Source organism: Balearica regulorum, chromosome 1 (assembly GCF_011004875.1).
Source record: "Balearica regulorum gibbericeps isolate bBalReg1 chromosome 1, bBalReg1.pri, whole genome shotgun sequence".
NCBI lineage: Eukaryota > Metazoa > Chordata > Aves > Gruiformes > Gruidae > Balearica > Balearica regulorum.
In genome coordinates, this window is record NC_046184.1 from 173,627,828 (window position 1) to 173,651,916 (window position 24,089).

At 42.1% G+C, this 24,089-nt stretch overlaps 1 protein-coding gene across 11 annotated transcripts in view; it reads left to right on the forward strand.

Annotated features, from left to right (window-relative positions):
• KLF12 (KLF transcription factor 12) overlaps positions 1 to 24,089 on the forward strand; it is a 254,559-nt gene that overhangs the window by 30,817 nt on the left and 199,653 nt on the right. For 3 of the 11 annotated variants that reach the window (XM_075741707.1, XM_075741701.1, XM_075741702.1), the window contains exon 2: positions 22,175 to 22,280. The exons of the other annotated variants lie outside the window; for them this stretch is intronic. The gene's annotated coding sequence lies outside the window, so the exon portion shown is untranslated. The remainder of the gene's footprint in view (positions 1 to 22,174; positions 22,281 to 24,089) is intronic. 11 annotated transcript variants of the gene reach the window in all.

Consider the following 24,089-nt stretch of genomic DNA (forward strand, 5'->3'; position numbering starts at 1 on the left):
TCTCCACCTCCTCCAACTCCTGGGTGCATCACAGGTGTTATGGGCACTTCCACTCCTGCAAACTTTGCTTTATTATCCTCTTGGATTTTGCTGTGACTCATAGCTCTTTACATCTTTCTTGTTAGTCTGCCTCTCCAGAGTCTACATGCATTATGACAGAATAGCAGTAGTGTGAGATTTAGGCTTGTTTTTGTTGGTTTTGGGGTTTGCCCCCAGGTTTTCTAGACAAGACTGCTTTTGCTCTGAAGCAGCATAGGGAGATACAACAGCAGCACTAGGAGCATTTCTGTAGCTCATTGCCTCATTATATGCTTGCTTGTGTTTGGAAGGTTATCTCTGCAATCGTAACTTTTAGGTTTTCTCATAGAAAAGATAAGGTTCTGCAGAACCAGATGACGCTCATGAAGGTTTTCTGCTTGCCAGGCCTGGGCACATGTATGGATTTTTCAGATTTTGTGTTCAAAAGAGAATTTTTTTTTTTTTTTTTTTTTCCCCCTGTAGTCAAAATGAAAGTGAACATTCAGACTTGGTAGAGGGGAGGAAATTATAAACCCACCCTTTTCTACCCAGGAGCAGACTGCTGCTTCTTCCAACTGGCCTCTTTGAGAGCGCCAGTGAAGTTGTCAAGCCTGTCTATTTTCATCCACTGACACAGTGCGCCGAGGCAGCTGGAGGTGCAGGTGCACAGCAAGTAAGTGAGGGAGGGATAGTGGGTCATATTTTCCCTTCCTTTGCTCCCCCAGCAGCAGAAATTGTTTTCTTGCTGATTGACAGCATCACCATTTCAACCCTGTTGAGGTTTTGGTAGGTGGAGTGATCTGAAGGGGCTGGAAACCTCTCAGCCAGCAGTGTTGAAGGGGCACATCAATGTTTGTCATCTAAAGAAGCTGGTCTCAACCTCACATGCACATGGCTCGGTGTCAAGCTGCTGTGATGCCGTTGTTGAACTGACCGGGTCACTGTGGGTAGGTGAAATGGTGACCATTGCAGGCTGCAGGCAGGATCCTTGATTTAAACAACAGAATGGAAATGCTTTGACCAAGTAAAGGTCAGAAGGCTGCTATTAGCTGACTCAATCCTGCAAGAGATGATCAGAAAAGTGGTACTAGCAGAAGTAGGACACACATCATTTATAATTTATCAGTATATAGGAAAACACATTTAATGTCCCACTGTGCAATAAATGTATCCACTACAGGATCACCAAAGAGTGATGAGATGCTCGGCTTGTTTTTTAATTCACCTCTTTTCACCTAGATAAAAAAAAAGTCGCTTTTGTACTTTATTGTTCACTTAATCAAGAGCTTTATCTCATGTGCTTGTATCTGCAGGGTTAGAAGAGCGAATGACGCATAGGATCCTGCCTTGAGGATTACGTTATTTGCCACCACAGTGTATTTAAAGGTGTACCGTGAACCTCATATTGCGAGCAATTATCAAAAACTGTTATTTCTGAAACATGAAAATACTAACTATTAACTGTAAGCAGCCTGAAGGAGTGCTGGCAGCCTCTCAGCTGGCTTAGGGAAGAGGCAGGCTGTTTTGGAGGTAGGCACAGAAGCGCTATCTCACTGCAACGTGTAGTTAATGGAACTAGACAGTTGTGGCATGACTGCGTTCAGGGGTCATGACGGTGAAGGATGCCATGATTCAACCTGATGTAGCAGGGGAGCCTTGGCAGGAAGCCGCCGTGTTTATAAGAAGTGGGGTAACCACAACTGCTGGTGGCCCTGAAAGATTCCACCGTGGCTTTCGTTATGAATAGCAGGCAGGGCTGCTGAAAACTTGTGTTAAAAAAAAATTAAATACCAGCGGGAGGCACTCTCTGAAGGACATGCGTGAGTTCTGTCTCCCACTAACAATAAAATTTCTGGTTGTGCATCTGGCATGGTTGCTGTAAGACAAAAAAGGATCAAAGATAAAATAATTCCAAAACACCAATTATTTTTTTTTAATATGAAGTTGATATTGGAGAGAAGTGGGGAAAAAGGAAGGCCACCATTGTTTTGGTTTGTTTCAGTCAAAATGGAGAGGATGGGCTCCTGGCAGTCTGCTGCTCACTTCATGAGGATAAAAGACTTCTCCTGTCAGTGGTTTTGTTCTGTTGCAGAAATCAAGTGACTTTGGTTTTGTTTTAAAATGCTTTCTGAAAATGATAGACTGCATTAATCCAACTGTTGAAATAGTATCTCGTTGTAATCATTTGAATGCCACAGAAATACATCTAACTTGCAGCCTGACCTGGGATTTAGATTGAAACTGGCAAAGAAATTTCAAGTTTTGCAGTAATTTTTATTTTGTACAAGGGATGTGTTTTTCTGTCTGAGTGAAGGGAGATCCCTCGAAGTTATACACCTCCGTCAAGGTTGAATCTAGCCCAATGTGCTGCGTGCTTTCCTGTGTAGGTAGATTATATTTATGCATAAAACATCAGAAGTGTAGTTGCCAGTCTTTGGCTATGATAACAAATGAGCCAGGAGTTTTGGCTGATGTGTTATTGTGAAACAAAGTGTAAGTCAGTTTTGCCTTCTCAACATCATTTATGTGAAAATGGTTAAATTGCCAAAGATAAATTAAGAATTTTTGGCCAAGCTTTTCCACTGCAAATCTGTTTCTCTATCCTGATGGAGGCATGGATTTCGCTTTTAACCTGCCATATTATTCCACATAGGAGGTGGTATTAATCAACTTCGAAAAGAAGTTTTTCTTTGTTCGCTTTTCATTCTGCAGCCTATTAATCTCTTTACCCTTTCTAGTCTTGGGTATCTTTTTCTGGTGCATTCCTGTGAATGCTTAAAAGATGCTGAACCTTTGTGGTACTGGGCTCAGTCTTGCCTGTTGTTTCTTCCATGTAAGTACCAACTTTTATGAGATCTCTGCCATTTTGTAGCTCCGAGCTGGGCTTGCCTTGATCCTTTTAGGGCCAGGTACCTGGTTGCCAAAGCTCAGTGCCCTGCACAGCTTTTGCTTTGCCAGTGGCATGGCTCCTTGCTCTGCTCGCTCCTCCCCGGGAGTCAGAAAAAGGGCAGCCTGTCCCTGCTGCCCTTTGCTAACCTGCCGCAAGCTCAGCTGATGAATTGCATAAGCGCGGTGCATGAAATCAGTGCAGAAAGGAAAGCACGGGGGTGGGGGGGAGCGCAGGGTTAGTTGCTGCACGTTTATAGTTTTTTTTCTTACTTGGTGCTTCTTGGCATCCTGCGTCGGAGGGAAATTTGACGAAACTTAGCAGTTAATTCTGAACTTGACTGATGTTATCTGCTTCCGCGGAGGTCAGGAAAGTGCAGACTTGGGCTTGTTTTGGTCACTGCTGGGGTTGAATTACAAGCATGGCATGTGGGTTGGGCGGATGATGAACTCTCCAGCTGGGAGGCGGGAACAAAGAGCTCCAATCTGGCTGGTCTGCACCTTGTTTTGTAACTGAGTAACTGGATTAGCTCCTTTTTATATTATACCTTGCTCTTGGGCAGCATTTGCACAGAACCTGCAGTTACAGGTGGTCTGGGTTCATGTTGTCTTGGTGAAATGTAGCGGTTGCTTTCATAAAATGTCTTGATGGGTTATGGAGGAGGTGATGACTGCAGTCCCCCGTCTTGTGATGTCTTTGTAGAGAAAGTGGAGTTCCCTCACATAAGGTTTTTTTGGTGTGCCTTTGTTTGGCATATCATGTAATAAATCTCTTGGGATCAACATGTTTAAGAACCCCTTTCTCTTCCTCTTTGATACCTCTGCTGTTGTGATGAGAAAAATTACTCTAGCTGGAGTCCTTGCTACATTAAAAAACAGTTATTAGCAACGCATTTTCCATGGGGAGCTTTGGACTTTGGACTTTCTGAATTTGCTCAGACCTCTGTTTACTGTAGAGCGCAGCACAAACCTCTTGTGCCTAGCCATCTTAGGAACAGAGGGGATCACTGAGCATTGTAATTTGTGTGCTAAGAAATTAATTTTGCACCTGGATTGGTTTTTGTCTTTTGGGGAGTTCAGTGAACGGTTTCTAGCTGCCGCCTTGTGTTTGTAAATTTACCAGACAAGGGAGGTGCCTAAAACTGTGGGGTTTTTTTGTTGTCCCCCTGCCCCCCGTCATACAGATCTGAAGCTGCTGGGTTGGAAAACTTTGATATCACAGAGCAATGCAAATATGTAGGGGGCTGTGATACCATTAAGTCTATTACAACAAATTAGTCTTGTAATGTCTGTACGGAAGAATTAAAGTTCAGAGTGCCGTTTTGCGTTGACACCCACGCCCCCTAAAAGCCACAAGAGTCTTTTAAGTTTCTCGATTATGTGCTTCCCAGCCTTAAAGGCGAGCTTTAAGACAGCTATAGCATACGTAAAATCTAACCGCTTTAAGACGTCTTGAGTTGGATGCTTAACTTCTGAGAAGCCCAGCCTCATCTGAATATCCTGGCTGACAGTGCAGGTTTTGTTTCTTTTTTTTTAATATTTTTTTTTTTTTTGGTTCTGTAGACTCCAGCAGCTGACAAAGTTGAGCCCAGAGGATTCGCAGTGGCCTGAGAGAGCCCTGTGAGGGAGGTAGGGGTGCATTGGGATCAGACCCCCTTTCTCCTTCATGCCTATGTCTGTCCAACCCCCAGCAGCAGGGGTTTGGAGGAGCACCTCGTCTGGGTGAAGAACCCTGGGTTTGCTTTCTTGTTACTGTGGCACAAGTTGAGCAATGTGTGGTTGAGTGCAAAGACTTGATGGCATTGGTTTGGATCAGGGGAGGTGAGATATCAGCAGGCCCAGAGGAGGGATCCATTTGAGATGGGAGTGTGGGTGTGGGAAATAAGTAGTGGGGAGGGATGGGCATGCTCTTGAACCCTGCCACATCTCTAGACATCCTCCAGCGGGAAGGAAGGAAGAGGTTTGCAGTCCCCACATGCAACCAGAGTCCAACCGGAGCAGGTGACAGCTGCCTGTAAGAGCACAAGCCAATGGTTTTTAGAAGTAGCAGAAACCCACATGAGGTTTTTCTTTACTACTAAGCAAAATTTGTCAGATTCTCTGATAAACTTTTATTTTGGCTGCTCCCACCTACCAGTCCAGAGCTTCCTGTTTTAGTATTTGCCTTCAAAAGGCATTTGAGGGCTTTTTGGGTTTGGGCTCTGAGATCTAGAACTTAAAAACATGCTGATAGACCAGAGCAGGACTTGATTTTTGGAAGGCCAAAGTGACTTCTCCTGCCTACCTTGAAGTCTGAGGGCAGAAATATGCTGCATCTTAAGAGCCTGCCTACAGGTGAGAAAGGTACAATCCATTTGCCAAATGAAAGAGCAGGTGGTGGGAAGACAGAAATACCAGTAAGGAAAGCTCTGGGATGTATGCGTATTGATGCGAGAATGTTTACCATTGCAAATCATTAAGTGAAATCTGATTTTTAGGAGGGAAAGGGAAAAAAAAAATCTTTGATGGCATTTTGGTGATGATGGTGACAGTCATGATGGAGAAGAGGAATCCAGTTCTGGACATGGTTACCTTTTTGCCTCTTGCTATGCTTCAAAATTGGGCAGAAAGCTGTAATCTTTGTCTTTTCCAAACCAAACGCTGCTTTCCAGGCACAGTCCAAGCATGGAAGATCTGAAACTGAATGGTAGGAGCTTCTTTCTGGAAGTGACCGAGAGACTGTTAGCATGGCAATGCCTGTGTGACCCTACGGTTAAGACTGTCCAATTCAACACCCTGTAGTGAATCATATTTCTCACTTAACTTTTTGAGTGCCTTCTGTTCTGAAGACAGGGAGGTTAACTTTCTGTTACTTGATGACCATAAATAGCTCCTCTCTAAGTGTTCAGATCTGTGGTAGGATAACCAATTAACAGTTGTGTTACTTTTTAATTACCTACATTGCCGGAAGATGAAATGAAGCTTAAGTCACCCCCTCAGGTGGTGCTGGTGGTTGTTATCAAATACGTTGCAGTTGTGTCTTCCTGTTTGAGGCTGTTTCCCATTTGAACATGGTGGGGTTGCAGCAAGAGACTTCTCTGACTTTTTGTTGATTCATCGTCCCAAAGACTAGGAATTTTGGACTGTTTTGAGAATGGCAAGGGCACGGGAGGGAGGCAGAACATTTCTTGTGAAAAACAATTTAGAAGCTCGGAACTACGTTTCCAGATACTCAGGTTGTGATTGCCTTAAAATACTGATGAAAAAGTAAGGGGAGCTGCTTTTATGGTGAGAGATGGTTGAAATGAAAGGAGCATGTTCAGGAGACTGTACCTTACGACCTTTAGAAAAGCTGGATCTCTCTTTTTCCTAGCCTTTTAGAAAACTGAAGATGCACATAGTGCATGTGAATTTTTTATACAGCAAGACATTTTAGATAAGATGAGCTGTATCTCCTCTTTTCTCCTCCTGTTTTTTACTTAGTTACTTGCTACAGACCATCTATTTCCTTAATGATGCTCAGACTCTTCTAGATCTTGCTCCTCCATCCCTCTTCCCTGAGGTCATTCTCAAATCATCCATGTTCTCATGACTAAGGATAAACAAATGTGCAGATGCATGTGGGGGACAAAGAAGAATGAAATAACTCTGAATCCCCCAAACACTACGGTGCACATGTGTTTTTTCCCAGGAAAGATTTGAGAGAGACTGAGCTTAAGATGACAGATGTTAGTTATGTTTCTTTACATCCTTTTGGAAGATGCTCAGATACTACAGAGCAAAGGACCTGAATTAATTCCATTTGGTTGAATATCCTCGTACCTTTTATATTTTGCTTTCTTTATGGTTGGCAGACTTGAGATTTTTATGACTGCGTGATCTTTTTTCCTGCCTGGGGCAAACAATTTAAATATACTAATAATTCACATAACCCTTTTTGAGACTCAAGTATTTTTTCTTTCCTAGGAACACACATGGAAAAAAAAAAAAAGGCACCAGAATGTTACGAGAGGAGCTTTCCTGTTAGTGAATTGGTCTCTGCAGTTGTGAAACTCTTTACAAAATAATCACCTAAAATTTCTGTGACAAAGATCTGGCTGCTTAATGGCTGAATTTAGTTGTTACCTAGTCTTTGTCAAGACAGTGGCATTTGTTTTGATTTCAAAGCAGCTCGGTTTTTAGATGGAAGAAGTCCGAAGCTCTATTTTTGATTCAGGACAAGCAGCTGGAAGACTAGTGATGCATTCTTCCTTCTGCGACAGGCTTCCTATAGGAAGGTACTGAACCACTCAACTCTTCTGCACCTCACTGTGTGCTTTAGTCATTTGAAATGTTAATGCTCTGGAAATGATTGGTTTGGAAATCAATTAAATTTGGAGATTGTAGCATGAAGATGGTCTCATACAGACTTTATATTTTTTATATACCTATATATAAACACATACATAATATAAATAATATATATATTTAATGCCTCATATTTTTAAAAACTAGTTTATCAGTGAAGGGTACTATCCAGAAGAGAAGGATTTTTAATTTTTAAAATTAAAAACAGTCTTATGAGAGCAGTTCGCAACTTGCTCTTGATATATTTTGTGTCTTGGTTTTCAGAATTCAACATATTTTGGTTGTGGTCACCCACCTGCAACGACCTGACCCGAACTTTTCCTTTTTGGGCTAGTCCTTTTGCCAAGCACACCTGGAAGATTGCCATGAGATTTGTGCTCAGCTCTAGAAGCCTGTCTTCCCCTCCTTTTGGCACTAAGGGGAACCTTAGGTGATGGCTTCAGATGTGCTGCTGCCCAAAGATACCGCTGATCAGATGCCTGCATTTTTGATCAGAGGATGTTCGTGAAGTCTAGCAATGTCTTCCTTATGTGTTCCCAGGACATCTACTGTTACTTCCCAGGAGTAAAGCTGCCAAATTCTTCAGCTTCAGTACTTCAGCCTGTGAGGTTCTTTCCCATGATTTTGTAATTATTTGTAAACATGCTTCAGTGTTCTGCCTGAATGGAAAATAGGGGAAGGTCGTTCAAAGAAGCAGCAGGAGTCAAGGAGAGTAAAGGGAACCATGAAAGATCCAACAAATACTGATTTGGTAATATTAGCAAAACATATGTCTTATGTCGTGCAGTGTGAGTTTATTTTAAAAGGGATTCGAAGTAGTCGCGGAATCTTGGAACTACCAGATTTAGACTTGTCTCACCTAACTACCTGTTGGAGGCTACATGTACACAAGCAGGTGATCTGGAGCAGCAGAAGCAGATGGAAACGATGAGAGCAGTTGTTATTGCGGACCCTTACGACCCCGTTGGGGATTGGAGTGCATTTGGTGTGCAGCTGGAGAGGGGCTTCTGGTTTAGCTTCCTCCAAAAGCAACCTGGTTTGTGTGCACCACGGCCCCCCTGGGAACCAGGGTAAGCTGATAGCCCAAGCCAACATGGTGGTACGGAGGTGGCTTCCATGTTGCAAGGTCTCTCCAGAGAGGGACACATCTGCAGCGGCAGTTCAGCTCTCCTGTCTCTCTTCATGTGACTATACTTGAAGCTTGGGGTCACCAAACTTCTAATTAGGGTAGTTTTGGAGTTTAGAGCTTATGTTGAGTAAAGCTCAACTACATAAAGAATAGTAGAAGATTCTCATTTTGCCATGGAGTTGTGGTCCTGTGTTATAGCTCTCTGTTCTCAGTTATTGCTTCAATGAAAGATTTGTTGCACACTAAATTTTCTGAAGTTTAGAACAGACTAAAATGCTTCTTCCTCTTCTCAGAAACGGAAGAGGTCTCATTTTATTTATTTACTCTGCACTTGGTTTGTGGAGTGATTGTCTCTTTATCTGGCATCCTCATTTGGCCTTGATATTCCTCAGGGCACAACGATGAATCATTCATCTCTGCACAGGGAGAGACACTTTCTTTTTTTTAATGAATAATATTGTGGCAGAACTTGCACATTTTTTTTTCCTTGGGAATTGCTGCTGCGTAGAAAATCAACCAAATAGGACATAGCTATGTAAAAGACAAATCGCCTTTTGTCACAGTGCAATGTGCCATGTGGATGCTGTCCCTTTAGGATATAACCATATAGAGGACTGTTGCCCTAGGTCCCCTCACCTGGGGGCTTTGTCCCTTTGATACCTGGAGGGTCACTTAATTTCCTTCTTTAATTTTCCTATAGCCTACAAGCAGGTTGTGTTGCCTTATAGTGAATCTCAAATAGAAAATTAGAGTTTTAGATTTGTTTTAGAATTTGTGTATCTGTTGAGTGTGTCGCAATCGCTCGGTCTCCTTTCTTTTGCCAGTCTGATAAATGAGCCGTAGAATTGTATAATTGTGGGCTTAAACCACAATTTGTGTGTTATTTGTGTGTCTGGACCAAAGGGCCAGGGAAAAACTATAACGACAGTCGTGAAGGGCTTAGAATAATTTAAGTGAAACCCCGAACAGTTAACACTCAAAGGATACTGGAAGGATACCTTAAAATTCAGTTGCCTATTACATGCAAATTACTATTTTTCTGTGCTACGTGCAGTTATTTTTAGCATGAAAGAGATTGATTGCCAAAGTGGATTAATGCCTTTCACATCTGCAAGTCTTAGTTCAGATCAAAAGTGAAGTAAGCCATACGTGTTCAAAGTGGACATGTGCACACATCATAAATACTGCTGCACAGGCTGGCCTGGTTTGACAATTAAGAGCTCCTTTTCCTTTTAGCTCTTCAGTGCTAAAATACTAGTATTTAATAAGCACCACAGATATAACCTCAATTATTATTTTTTTAATTATTATTGATCAATCCCAAAATAATTCTTACTGGAAAACTTTCAGTCAGACTTCTTAAACTACTACTTTTTTCTTTTTTTTTAAATTTTAAATGTATGTTACAGTTTTAAAGTTTTATAGCCGTGGGATTTGAAGGATCGCAGTTGTGTGGCATTTTTCCAGCTAGTCCAGCTGTCTTCAGAGGAACTGAGAAGGTTGATGGAGTGTGGTGTGGGCTGCTTTGTTAAATCCATCACTGAGAGAGCAAGAGAAACGGGCGGTGGTCATGGTGAGGGCTTTATTGTGTGAGTACTTTCCACCTTTTCATCTCGACCTCCCAAAACTCTCTCTTCTTCCAGGGTTTTCCTTTTTTTCATGCTAGGCTTCCTGAGGGCCTTCAGGGGTGGCAAGCCTGGGGTTGTTACTCTGCTGCTTTCTCAGGAGCTGCTGAGAGAGAGTGAGCTCCTGTTGCATCTTCCTCGGTTGTTGGTGCTGCTCTGAGATGGTCTCCTGCAAAAATGTGTGACATGGGCTTTGTCCTGAGGGTCTCTGGCTACCAGAGGGGACTTTGAACATCCTCTGGGAAGGCAGGAGTAGCCTCCTCGTCTTTTGGTCATAATGCAGGAGGGCTGAGATTTCTGAGACTTGATAAAGCCAATGGTGAGTATGGGACAGGCTCCTAGGTGCTTATTTGACATGGCTTACTTGGAGCTATGGATGAACAAATGCAAAGATTAAAGCAAGCAGTGAGCTGCAGGTGTGGACACTTCAGCAAACACAGGCGAGAAAAATCAATTTTTCACAAATGAAAGAAGAGAAAAAAAATCAATAGGGAAAGGACTGTTATTTTCAATTTAAAGCCAGGGGAGTTGGGGTTTGATCTCTGAGTTCATGCTTTCCTGTTCTCATTCACATGTTGCATGGCTCTGTTATTGGAGAACTGTAGACTGTGTCATATAGAGATCATTAAATATAAATGGCTGAAAGAATGCGAAATGCTCCCCATCCTTATTTATGTATTTACTTGTCTGCTTGCAGATATTTCTCCCTCTGTAGTTAACTCCTGTGGATGCGAGTTCCCTGTACAGGAGCACTGGAGTGCATCGAGCTTTCGCTGTGAAGTCCACCAGCCTTTTCCTCATGCATGTTTTGACAATATTTAAAGCACACGAATCATTCTGTAGTTATTGATCTGTGTTTGTTTCTTTTCAACAGACTGTGATTCCATCTGGCTACCTGATGGTGAGAGTGCCCTGCAAAAACATGACCAATATTTTAAGTAGAAATACAGAATTTGACTTTGCAGTACTATCTGCGTGAGGTCTGGTAAATATGATGTGAGGGGACCCAGCTCTGGGGTACACAGTAGAAGGAGGATATTGAGCTGTTGGAATGAGTCCAGAGGAGGGCCACGAAGATGATCAGAGGGCTGGAGCGCCTCTCCTATGAGGACAGGCTGAGAGAGTTGGGATTGTTCAGCCTGGAGAAGAGAAGGCTCCGGGGAGACCTTAGAGCAGCCTTTCCAGTACCTAAAGAGAGCCTACAGAAAAGCCAGAGAGGGACTGTTTACGTGGGCATGTAGTGACAGGACAAGGGGTAATGGCTTTAAACTGAAGGAGGGTCGATTTAGATGAGATATCAGGAAGAAATTCTTTCTTGTTAGAGTGCTGAGGCACTGGAACAGGTTGCCCAGAGAAGCTGTGGATGCCCCCTCCCTGGAAGTGTTCAAGGCCAGGTTGGATGGGGCTTTGGGCAACATGGTCTAGTGGAGGATGTCCCTGCCTGTGGCAGGGGTGTTGGAACTAGATGATCTTTGAGGTCCCTTCCAACCCAAACCATTCTATGATTCTGTGATGATGCTGTGACCCAGGTGGGATGCAGAGGACCCTCTCATCTCCTCTTGGTGCAGTCTGCTGTAGTGGCAGGGCAGAGTGACAGTTTTTTATGTTAAAAACAAACCAGTATTTTTGGCCAATTCCTATTGCTAGATTGCATGTCGCCAAACATGTCTGTAATAGCATTAACTGTGCAAGAGCTGTGCTACCTTGCAAATTCGTGTGGAGACTTAGCCTGGTAGGTAGTAAGCAAAACTGCATACCAATGAAAAAACTCTTTCCTTATTAAAACTTTGCAAAAGTGGAGGGCTCACTTGCAAATGGGCACTCGCTAGGTCTTGACTCTGTTGGTGTCTCGGGAGAGCAAGCAGAAGCGATCATTAGGAAGGTACTGCCAAGTTTGTGAGCGATCTGCAAAACTATGTATCTTTATCACTGTTTTCAATCGATAGCAACTATTTTTTTCTAGTATTTTTTTAACTTAATTGGATTAATTTCTTTGCTGTGTATGACTCCAGCTATGCCAGTATGAAAGGGTGTTGGGAGATGCACCCACACACCCACTAAAGGCTTAGAGGTTCTGTAAAAGTGGATGGGAGAAATAAGAGTCTGTCCTGACTTGGCTCAGTTAATTTCTTTGCAAGAGCAGCTTACTCTGTGAGTGCAAGCGTGCCAAGAGCAACTGTGCTGAAGAATGCTTAAGTCCATGTGTTCATATATGTACATAACACATATGAATTTGTATATATTTATACAGGGATATGTATTTATGTGTATATGTGGATCTGAAACAACAATAAGGGAAGGTGACCTAGGCATATTTCATTTAACACCTAGTAGAGACACTGTGCCCAGGTAAAGGTGTAGTCAGCACAATGCTCCTGCTATGATCAAAGGAGGTGGGCTGTGGTGACCTCCAGAGATGCCTGTCCCCGTGTAAACTGTCTGTAGGGAGAGTCTCGGACACCTTGGGTCCCCATCTGGGTGATTAGATGCCTAACATTAGGGGGAGGTGGACATAGACCACGATGGCAAAAAATAATGTAGGATTTTCAAATTTTCTGAATGACTGACGCAACCAAATGTGACTCTGGCTCTGAATGTGATGTATCTGAATGGCTGAAATGCTTTTGAAAATGCATCTCAAGCTAATATATAAGGACTTTTGAACTAAACCAGTAAGAGGCGCACAAATTGCGGACCAATTTATCACGTAAGACAGTGTGTTCCTGTGTTCGTGGAGCTCTGTAATAGCACTGTGCAAGCCAGGCAAGGCAACTTTAGGTTTCACTACACCTTCTTTTTCAGCTTCTATCCCAAAAACCTGCTACCCCAGCCTCACCCCATCATAGGTTGCTACCTGCTCAGGTGTGTTGCCTGGTTGAGTGTGTTACTGTTCCCTAACGGGGAATATCAGGTCTGAAGGGAGGGTAACCACTGGCCGGGGCAGTTTCAGCAGCAGTGGGCAGCATCATCTTCAGTGGTGGTGGTTGGAGGAGAAGATGTGCTCAAACCATCAGTTGTTTACATGTTTTATTGCTGTGTGGAGAGTGGTTGGAAATGGCAATTCAGTATCATCTTTGTCTTCTTTCCTTGGCAGTTTCTTGAGACTCTGTAACTTTTCTGTCCCTGCAACTTCTGATGTGAAGTGAAGCTGGCCTGTCTAATGAGAGGGGGTTGTTGCAGGAAGAATCTTTGTCATGCGGTTTGAGGAAAGGTTGCATTACTGTTATGAAACTTTTTTTTAGGCTTATACTTCAGGAAGATACGAGGCACAAACAGGGAGGGAAAAAAAAATTCTTCATGGATACTCAGACTAACATTGTTAGAGGATTCTTTTATTATATGTGCATGTGCTTGGGTAGGAAAACAGCCAAAAAGTTGGAAGAAATCAAGATGTTTGCTAGCTGGAGAGCAGAAAAAATATGAGCATTCTGGACCCAGAGTGCCGCTGTAGATCTAGATGAGGTGAAAATAAAACTAGCCCAAAAATTTTAAAAGCAGTTCTCCAGCATTAATTAATTGCCGTCAGGTAGGGATTGGAGAAAGCAGGAAAACCTCTAGGATGGTACAGCTCACTCTTGCTGCAGTTTGTCTCCTTCCTTTGAGGTTGCTGTAGTTGCCAACAATTGAAAGTGCTTTCAAGAAATTGTTCAAGTACAGCAGAAGCCTGCGTGGCACAGGAGGGCTCCCGTGCTCCTGCAGAGCTGGAACATAGGTACAGTGGAGGTTACCTCATGCTTCTGTCTTGCTATTGGTTTGCTAAAATTCATAATAGCCAGAAATATTAATATGAAGAAAATACTCCTATTAGTCCTACCACCTTTTTATTATGCTCATAAATACAGGACACTTGCCAGATACAGAGATTGTAAAATTAAGGAAAGCACAAGCATTGCAGCTGGGTAGCTTGACAGTTATATTTCTCTAAATTTTTCGATCCTCTCATTTCTTTGAACAGTTTTTTTTTCCTTTCTATATCTGACTTTCCATATCTTCATACTAGTGTCTCATTTACACTTGTCTAATGTTTTCTGTTTATGGCTCACTCACCTTTTTGTGTCTTCATTGTGGTCTCTTGCTCATGAGTATGTATGTGCAAGATGCTCTTGTGATTTAGAAACATTTAAAATCAATAGACATAGCTTGTCTCAATGACTTCACTTCTTGGCAGCAGTCAGCTCAGCTTTCAGATCCAACAGTTTCTGTAAAAACACAGAAGCAGGTAAAAACCCCACTGTACCCAGCCAAACAACAAAATAAATGACATTGTTCCCTCTGGGTGCTGGAGCTTGAGGACCGGGTGCCTGCAAGCTCGGAGCTGCAGTGGGGCAGGTGTGGATGCTGCCGTGTACTGGATCTGATCTTCAGGTCTGTTTGTAGGTGCCAAATAACGCTCAGCTTCCACAAACTGGGTAGCCGTCCCTTCTAAACATTGAAGGGAGTTTAATGGTTTTACTTAGTGTTCTGATATTAGAAGGTACTTGAGATTATGAATAGCTAGCAGTGAAAAATCATTGGGACAAAGTCAGAATCAAGCAGTTTGATCTGTAGTTTGAAGGGTACTTCATTGCAAGAAGTTAAAAAAAAAAAAACAACAAGCTTTTAAAATGAAAGCTGAGATAAGCACTATCAGTGAAAGGACTTTAAAAAGGTTGCAGCCAGCAGTCATAAAGATAGGATGTGTATGGAAGTGATTGTAGATAATGTTTTACCTTGAACTGTCCATTTCTTTTTATATTCTTACAGTAAGGGGTTTTGATAATATTAAGTAGCTGAAAACCCATATTTCTTTTACCATCTCTAGTTAAATATGTTCATACTTCCACTGGAAATCCAGATTTTCAGGGACTGATAATTCTCAGCTGTAAAAATGTGTTCTGAGCAGAAACTTAGAATAGGATATCTCAACAAAAATAAGTTATATAAATATATAATAATTTATAACAATAATTTATAATTATATACTATATAAAATATATAAAGTTTTATATATATATAGAAAAATGTGCAAAGTCTGCTATAGAATAGAAATGGCATATTGTCCAGAAAAGAAAGCTAATGGTCTATATATGACTGGAGTTACTGTTGCCCAGTAATAGTGGTGACTTTGAATTAAGGGACCAGTTTTCTCAAATAAAGTGTTGTCTGCAGAGACTATGCCGAAGTATTCTAGATGAATGTAGGAATGTGTGCTCCATTGGCTTAGCAGCTGGGTCAATGATGCTTCTCTGTCTATTTTGCTGGACCTGCAAGCAAATTTTGGAGGTTCCATTGTAATTTTATTTTCTTTTGCCTCCATAAACAAACACATAGTTTAAATATGCCTTTTGTGCTACCTGCTGTGAGACACTGTGCAGGTAAAGATTCGAACACATTCACTTGTACAGAAGTAACTTATAGAAAATCATTACAGCGTATCCTACCTCTTGTGTCTGACTGTGTGGTCTTTGTTAAAGTTCCCATTGGCATCATATCTGACAATTAAATAGCACTCATGGGTTAATTTAATTTTCTTTTGAAGCATGTCTGTAATGTAAAGAGAAAGAGTGTTGAGAAATAAAAATACTCCTGTGGACTCTTCATCTCCTTTTTATGGAGAGTTCTCTTTGTTTTAGTCACTGTTTCGGGAGTGCAATTACATTAAGGATTGATCCCACTGAAGTTTAATGAGAAAATGTATAGCTCTGTCAACAATAGATGAGTCCTGAGATGATTCCAGAATTACAGGAAAAATGAAATGATTATGAGGCCACAGAACATGATCCTAGCAGCTCTTGCTGATGAATTCCTGACATCTATCTTGATACACCAATCAAAATTGTAAGTGTTGTCTTACATTATTTAAAAATTCTGTGCAAAATTCATGCCGTTATTGAAGAATGTAAAAATTCTGGAAGGCATTTCAGTTCTGCAGTAATAGTCAGTGGTTGCCATGTTGTCCCATTTGTCCACCAGATACGGTTTTGACGAGACAGCCTTAGCAAACCCTGCACCTCACTGTGCCAGAAACAGTGGTCTCCATCTCCCCTTCTCCTTCCATTTGTACTCCCTTCTGTGTGCTGGCTTCAGTACTGATTTGGCCTCTGGGCAAGCAGATTCAGTTCACTAATCTTGCTGAAAATTAATTATTTTTAAAAAGTCAGTTGTAGTTTTGCCCGTTTGGTGACCTTAGTTCTCCAGAGTATTCAGATGAACATCAGAGGTGGTGAACCTCTCATGAACCAAGAGTCAATGAGCTGAATCCAGAGTGGGGAGGGAGGAGGAAAGAGCTGGTTGGCACCGTGCTTTTATATGGGTTCGTCTGTTTTGATTAACTGCCCTCCACCAAGAAACATGACTGTCTTCTCCTGGTAGAGCTGCTGTTGTGCTTTGCAGCTGGGGTTGCACAAAGGGTTTCCTAGGTGATGCAGTGTGACACACAGGACTGCAGTTGTGGACTACTTGTGCTGGATCTGGATTATTCCTTAGAAGGACATTGCACTCCTTGATCTGCTTGATTTTTAACCTTATAAAAAGAAATAGGGTATTAAATCAAGTATGAATTAAGGACTGCAAGTAGTAAAATAAGTAATTAACCTATAGCTGTTTTTCTAAAGTACAGCTTTTATCTATTAGATACATCTCAGTCTATGTCAAGATCTAGAAACTGTTACTGCCATGGTCAAAACCTATTTTTGGGTAAATTGCATGGCAGCACTGATTTTAATAAGAGACCTGATGCTCAGAGACAGTGAGTAAAACCTTTGCTGGGCTCTGAAACAACCCATACTCCCAACTTAAATGGGTGTCCCAGGCACCTCACGCAGTTGAGTCACATGTGTATGGAAGAAGTAAACACTAGGTCTGTAGCATTACTAATACATTATCTTGAACGATTAGCTACAAATTTATGATATGAAAAATTTGAGCTAGACCGATGTGTGTGTTTTCCTGCCTTAGGCTATATTTATACAATGTAGTCATAATCAAAAGTGTTATAAATCTGTGGGTTTTTACTCTTATTTTCAGTGAAAGCTAGTATGTAAAACTCTGCTTGTCATACTTCTCTTAATACTGTTATGACTTGCCAGTATAATAATTAACTTAAATCCCTTGTGTTTCCCACTTCCAAATCCATGAGGGTGAAACTTGCTTTGTATTTTATGAACAACAGTATAACAGTGAATCTGGATTATTAAACCTTCTTAGGCAACATGGATTTATCCTCCCTCCTTCCATCCCTCCCCTGGAGAATGTGGGTTGAAAGTTAAAACATCTAAGTCTTGCGACTATATTTTGAGAAAGAGGGTGCTTTGCCTTCGTGATTGGTGGTTTGTTTTTTTTTTTTTTTTTAGGCTTTTTTTACCCCCAGAGCTGTATATTCTCCTTAGTATGTGACTTGATCATTTAAAAAATAATAGGTGCTTTTCTTTGAAATTACAGTGCAAGGATGATTTTGGGACAAAGCGCTAGATATTTGGTCTGAACTATTGGGGTTTTTTCTTATTATTCATTGAGTACCACTGCCAGTTGCTCGGCTGCTGCTTGCTTTCACAAAAATGTTGAATGCTGAGTATCCCTGGTGTGATACAACGCAGGAAGGAAGGTTCGATTGCTTGCCTTTGGGCTTTTGCTGTGGGCACCTGATGGTGTAGTTTGTGGAGAGCCATGCTGGTGAGCACTGAAGGCGGTGGGGGCTCTGGAGAGATGCCCAGAGGCGCCATGCGCGTAGTGAACCAGACCGAGGCAGAGCTCCCTCGCTCTCTTCCAGATATTTCCCGAGGATAGATACGTCCCACGGCCTGAAACCAAGCGTGACCTTCATGATTTACGGTTGAAGTGCAGGCAGAATTTTCCACAGCCTGCTTTGTGTTCCTTCTTTCTGCTTTTATATGAAATTGGTTACACCCTTGCAAAAAAATTACTACAGATGTTGCTGAAAACCGGTGTTTTAGTGCGGTGTTATTAAGTATTTTGGAACTGAGACACAACCTGGACACTGCATTATTTTTCTAGAAGAGAGAAACAATATCATCTGAAGTTGCATCAGTTTTGAAGGGAAGAGGGAACTGAACATGTCCTCTGAGTCCTCAGTACTGAGCGCAGTCTAACTTTAGCATCAAAGTATAATAATAATTGTGGATTCTATATGCAATTCTGCTAATGCAATCTGTGGAGTCCAAGTTGATTAATATCAACAGTATGAGTCCTGGTACTTTGTTCACAGATGATGGGAAACTACAGAAATCTGTTCTTCCTTCTGTTTCATCATGTGATTCATATTCTTAGTTTGTACATAAAAAATTGGAAACCTGAAGTTTCCTTTTGGAAGATATTTTTTTATCTCTGATAGATTATAACATGTTACATAAACATACCATGTGCGTGTAGAAGAAGAAAACCCAACCAACTGGTGGAATTATTATTACTATACTTTTCACTTTGTGAAAGTTTGCAAATTCTTTCTCAGAGCAGGTGATTTGAGCTACTCAAGTATCCTAGATGTAATCTAAAAGTATGTGGTAGTTGCATGTGATTTGACACTGACGTAGTGTGGGTCTGTCTTTTCAGCTGAAAACGTATTGTCACATTTCTGGTGTCTGTGTGAGCCGTGGCTGAAGCTGCTGTTAGGCTAGTGGGCATCATGTGGGAAGAACAGGAAACCCGTGACACAGTAACTGTGTTTTAAAACACAGTTTGTATTATGGGAAAGCTGGAATATCTCTGAACAGTGAGAATTAACTATGTGAACTGTGTTTCTGTGGTATAGTACTTAAAATATGAAGCTGCTGGATCTTTTACTTCTTCAGAATGTCATGAACACAAATCAGAGGTTTCAAGATGTATTAGCAAATAAATGTAAATATACAATATGTATTTGTACACACACACACACATATGCATATTCATGGTTAGGAGTTCTGAAGAAAAATTGCATTCATTTTTTAATAGCTTAGAAGGGAAATGGAGTTTGAGGTTTTTTCTTTTTTTCTTTTTTCTTTCCAGTTGTAAGAATGCTAAAACTTGTGTGAAGCTCCCTAGTTCAGATTTTTTCCCTAAATTCTGGGTCTTAAAAATTTGTGTCACTGCAGTGGGATCTCCTATACTCTCAAAAAAACTGTATTGCCAAAGTCTTAATGGTTGGAGAAACCTAATATAAACAGGAGAAGACTCAGGATGGGAAACCAACTGTGGTGGGTTGACCCTGGCTGAGGGCCAGGTGCCCACCAGAGCCGCTCTATCACTCCCCTCTTTCATTAGACAGGGGAGAAAAGGTACAATGAAAAAAAACTTACAGGTCGAGATAAGGACAGGGAGAGATCATTCTCTAATTATCATCACGAGCAAAACAGACCGAACTTAGAGAGGGAATTCATCTTATTTATTACTAAGCAAAACAGAGTAGAGGAATGAGAAATAAAACCAAATCTTAAAACACCTCCCCCCACCCCTCCCATCTTCCCGGGCTCAACTTCACTCCCAGCTTCAACCTCTGCCCCCCTCAGCGGCACAGGGGGACGGGGAGTGGGGGTTACGGTCAGTTCATCACACGGTGTTTCTGCCGCTTCTTCATCCTCAGGGGGAGGACTCATCGTTCCCCCGCTCCAGCGTGGGGTCCCTCTCACGGGAGACAGTCCTTCACGAACTTCTCCAACGTGAGTCTCCTCCACGGGGTGCAGACCTTCAGAAGCAAACTGCTCCAGCGTGGGTCCCCCACGGGGTCACAAGTCCTGTCAGCAAACCTGCTCTGGCGTGGGCTCCTCTCTCCACGGATCCACAGGTCCTGCCAGGAGCTTGCTCCAGCGCGGGCTTCCCACGGGGTCACAGCCTTCTTCAGGTGTCTCCACCTGCTCTGGTGTGGGGTCCTCCATGGGCTGCAGGTGGAATCGCTACACCCCCTCATCCTCCCTCCATGGGCTGCAGGGGGACAGCCTGCTTCACCATGGTCTTCACCACGGGCTGCAGGGGAATCTTGCTCCGGCACCTGGAGCACCTCCTCCCCCTCCTTCTTCACTGACCTTGGTGTCTGCAGATGTTCTTACATCTTCTCACTCCTCTCTCTGGCTGCAAAAGCGCTCTCTAACTGTTTTTGTCTTTCTTAAATATGTTATCACAGAGGCGCTGATTGGCTTGGCCTTGGCCAACGGCGGGTCCATCTTGTAGCCGGCTGGCATTGGCTCTGTCAGACACAGGGGAAGCTTCTAGCAGCTTCTCACAGAAGCCACCCCTGTAGCCCCCCCGCTACCAAAACCTTGCCACGCAAAACCAACACACCAACGTAGGTTGGAGGGGATCTCTGGAGGTCATTCATTTGGTCCAGTCCCTCCTCAAAGCAGGACCAAACTCAAACTTGATTCCAACTTCAAAGTTCGGTGAGGTTGCTCCGACCCTTGTGTAATCAAGTTTTGAACATCTCCAGGGATGGAGATTGTGACCTGTCTAGGCATTCTCTTGCAGTGTTTGACCTTTATCGTAAAAACCTTTTCCTTTTCTGATTTCCTTAATCAGAATTTCACTTCCTGCAGTTGTGTCCTTTGCCTCCTCTCCTGTTTCTGCACACCCCCAAGAGAAGTTGGGCTCTGTTGTCTTTGTACCATAGTAGGTAATTGCAGATAGCAGTAAGATTCACACACACCGCCCCCGCCCCCCAGAAGCCTTCCCTTCTCCAGGCTGAACAGCCCCAGCTCTCCCAACCTGCCCACAAGTGTCATTGGTGGCCTGTCCTGAACCCCCTCTGCTGTGTTGATGTCTGTCTTCTACTGAGGAGCCCAGCACTGGACCCAGCACTCCAGATGTGTCCCACCAGTGCTGAGCAGGGAGGGAGGATCACCTCCCTCAACCTGATGGTGATACTCTTCCTAATGCAGCCCAGAATGCTGGTGGCCGCCTTTGCCACAAAGGCCCATTGCTGGTTCGTGATCAACTTGTCATCCCTCAGGACCTCCAGCTCCTTTTCTGCCAAGCTGCTTTCCAGCTGGTCAGCCTCTAGCATGTACTGGGGCATGGAGTTATTCCTCCCCAAGCACAAGACCTGCCATTTAGTTTTGCTGAACTTCACAATGTCCTTGCCAAACCATTTCTCCACCTTGCTGAGATGCCTCTGAATGGCTATGCTCTGACTGCTTCTCTGAATTTTACACTACCTGCAAACCTGCTGAGGGTGTGCTCTGTCCCATCATACCAATTGTTCATGAAGCCGTCCTATACAGTACTGGTACCTAGAAATTGGCTGCTAGTAGGACTTTGAGTAGCTGATGGTCCAGCTGGTTTTCTACCTACTTTGTAGTCCAGTAATTGGAGATCAAGAAGAGTTTATCTCATGTGCATAATAAATTATATGGGTTTCATAGTAGTAATGTTTCTGTCTTGGAAATCTTCCAGATTTTTTTTTTTTAGGTATAGTTTGAAGAATGATTTCATTCTGGCACCCTCTGGTTCCCTTGGTCTTAAGGGTTTTATTTCAATCACTCTGCTTCTGTCAACCATCTGCAAGGTGCTTGTTCCGCTCATATTTTCATAACTCCCAACAGACCTTCCTCCCCTGTATTTACATACAGAAAACTTGCACGTGGGATATTTACAGGAGGCAGTCCTGGCTTTCGAAGGTCATGGTACTTTGCTTCCTTTTACTGATGCTTTGTCCTGTCTTCTTGTTCTACCATGTACTGACACTTCTCCTTCTTTGCCATTATCTCCCCTTCCCTTTACTCTAGATACCACATTTAAACCCTTTCTCTTCTAGACCTTGTATCTATTATCCTATTTTCCTGGGTTTTTTTCGCTTTAAATAGAAATTAATCTGAAAAATGTATGTCTTCGTCATGCTGCTACCTTGCACCTCTCCCCGGTGCACCATTTGCAACTTTGGTGGCAGGGCTTCCTGTTGGCGTGTGAAAGAAAACCTGACCTCGAGCTCATTCACACAGGAAGGAGTTGCTAAAAACGGCCAAGCCGGGGCACTGGAGTGTAAGCAAGCAAGAAAAATTCACAGATGCACCTGTTTTAAAGTCAGTAGGAGTGCACAGTCATAAAATAGCAGTCAGTTGCTGGACTCATCTGCTCCTTCCTTGGAAAGAATCTCAATTAAAAAATATTAGACTTACATAGAGAAATGAACGGAGCAAAATAAATGTAAAGGATAGTTTTCCATTTCCTGTATTTTACAGAGTCTTTTTAAAGAGATACTGTGTATAACCCTAATTTTACACTCTAGGGCTTGATGATTTCTGCCATGGTAGCAGCAAGCTAGATGGTCCTCACTGTCATTAATACTCCTCCATTTCCATTTCTGGAAGCAGAGAAAATGCAAATGCAGTAGGGCGAATTGCAGTAAACATGTATTCATTTCCCTTCTCTGCTTTTCAGTGGCATTTGAGTCTTTTTCTTCTGGTTCCCTTCCTGCTATTTCCTTTCCATTCCTGTTAGTCTGCCCTTGTCTTTCACAATTGATGTTTGTTACTGCTTTTAACAGCATTGTTTTCTTATGTGTCTGTAACATGTAAGGGAGGATAATTATAAGTTACCTAATTGCACCGTGTAGATGAATGCTTACGATAATGGATTTATTAATATCTTTTTCAGACGGTGCATCTCCATGGCACAGTACAGGAGTGAGGTATTCTCTCTGACCATTACCAATTAAAATATATACATAATATCTAGGATCCTTATAGCTAAAATGATATTAACATAGTATGATCAAATTCTAATATTAAAAAAAAAATAGCTTGCAAGTTTTGTGTATGCAATAGAAAAAAAAATCCTGTTATTATGGTGATTGGGTCTTACTAATCAGATGTCACCTAATCCCAAGAGAGCAGAGATATTTAGAAGTGGCTGTACAAAGTAATAACACCTTCTGTATGTGGTTACCTTGAGGTTGTCTACATTTCTATGTGTCTTTTTACTGTACTAAAAAGATGTTTATTTTAGTGTTGAGAATAGTGTTATTTTGGGTGCATTCACCACTGTTCTTTATTAACATATAGCCTGCTGTTTGGTGGTACGGATTTACACTTCATCTTTACATACCTTGAGTTGAGATGCATTGAAATAAAAAATAAAATAAAATATATGGGCCAAATACTGACTTTTGTATTTCACTAGGGGTCACAACCAATTAGATCATCAGCTCCAGGGACCTTTGTAATGACCTAGATGTGCCAGTATTAGAGAGTTCAGTGGTATCCGAAAACTTCATCTGGCTGGGGTTAGCAGCAGCCTTGGCTCTTTCAGAAAATAGATTTAGCCAAGGGAAGACGGACTTCTGCATGAAGTAACTGTCTTTTGCCACTCCTTTTGGTGTTTTTGGGGGGCACAGATCATGAAGCTTGTGTACAAAATATTTTTTTAAGAAACTGGAGGACTGATTGCTATTGTGTATGAGGGTTTTTTTCCATTTAAAAGACTACTGCATTATTTCATATCATACTGAGGAGTGAAAGTTTATTTTTCTTACAGTTCCTCTTGTTCTTGACAGCTAAAACTTTGTGATAATAATTCATATTGCTTTTGATGTTTAAAAAATTTTGCAGACATCATCTGGGATAGTTGATCTGCAAAACATCCTTAAAAGGCATAGAATTTATTGGAATTAGTCATATTTTGTGGGGTGTTTAATCCTAATTTTCCATTGAGAAATGTTTACTTTACAGATGTCTGTAGGAACAATTGCAGTAAATATCAGAGCGCTTGGCAAACTCCCAGCCCACATACACTATTTTTGTTCTATTTGTGGTCCTGATGGTAAGTTAAAGCAGATGTTTTGTCTTCAGAGTGAATCAGGATGAGTCTTGGTGCTACAGGCAGTTTTGCTTTGCAGGGCAACGATTCCATTCTTGAAGCTTGTCTATAATGGATATAATGAAGATGTAATGATTTTTGAGGTAATCACAGTGGTGTGAATTGCTAGGGAGAGACTAGATCATCTCTTGAGGTTTCCTCCATTCTAGTTTTTACGATTTGTGTGAATTCTTCATTGATGGCTCTTTAGGTGGCAACAGAGAAAATGAAGCTGTGAAAGCAGAGGAGGGCCAGGTGATAGGGACCCTGCGCTGGCACATTCCTAGCAGGAGCAGAGGAGGAGGGCTGGTGCTTTCCTAGCTAAGCCATCCCACCCTGACTAATTT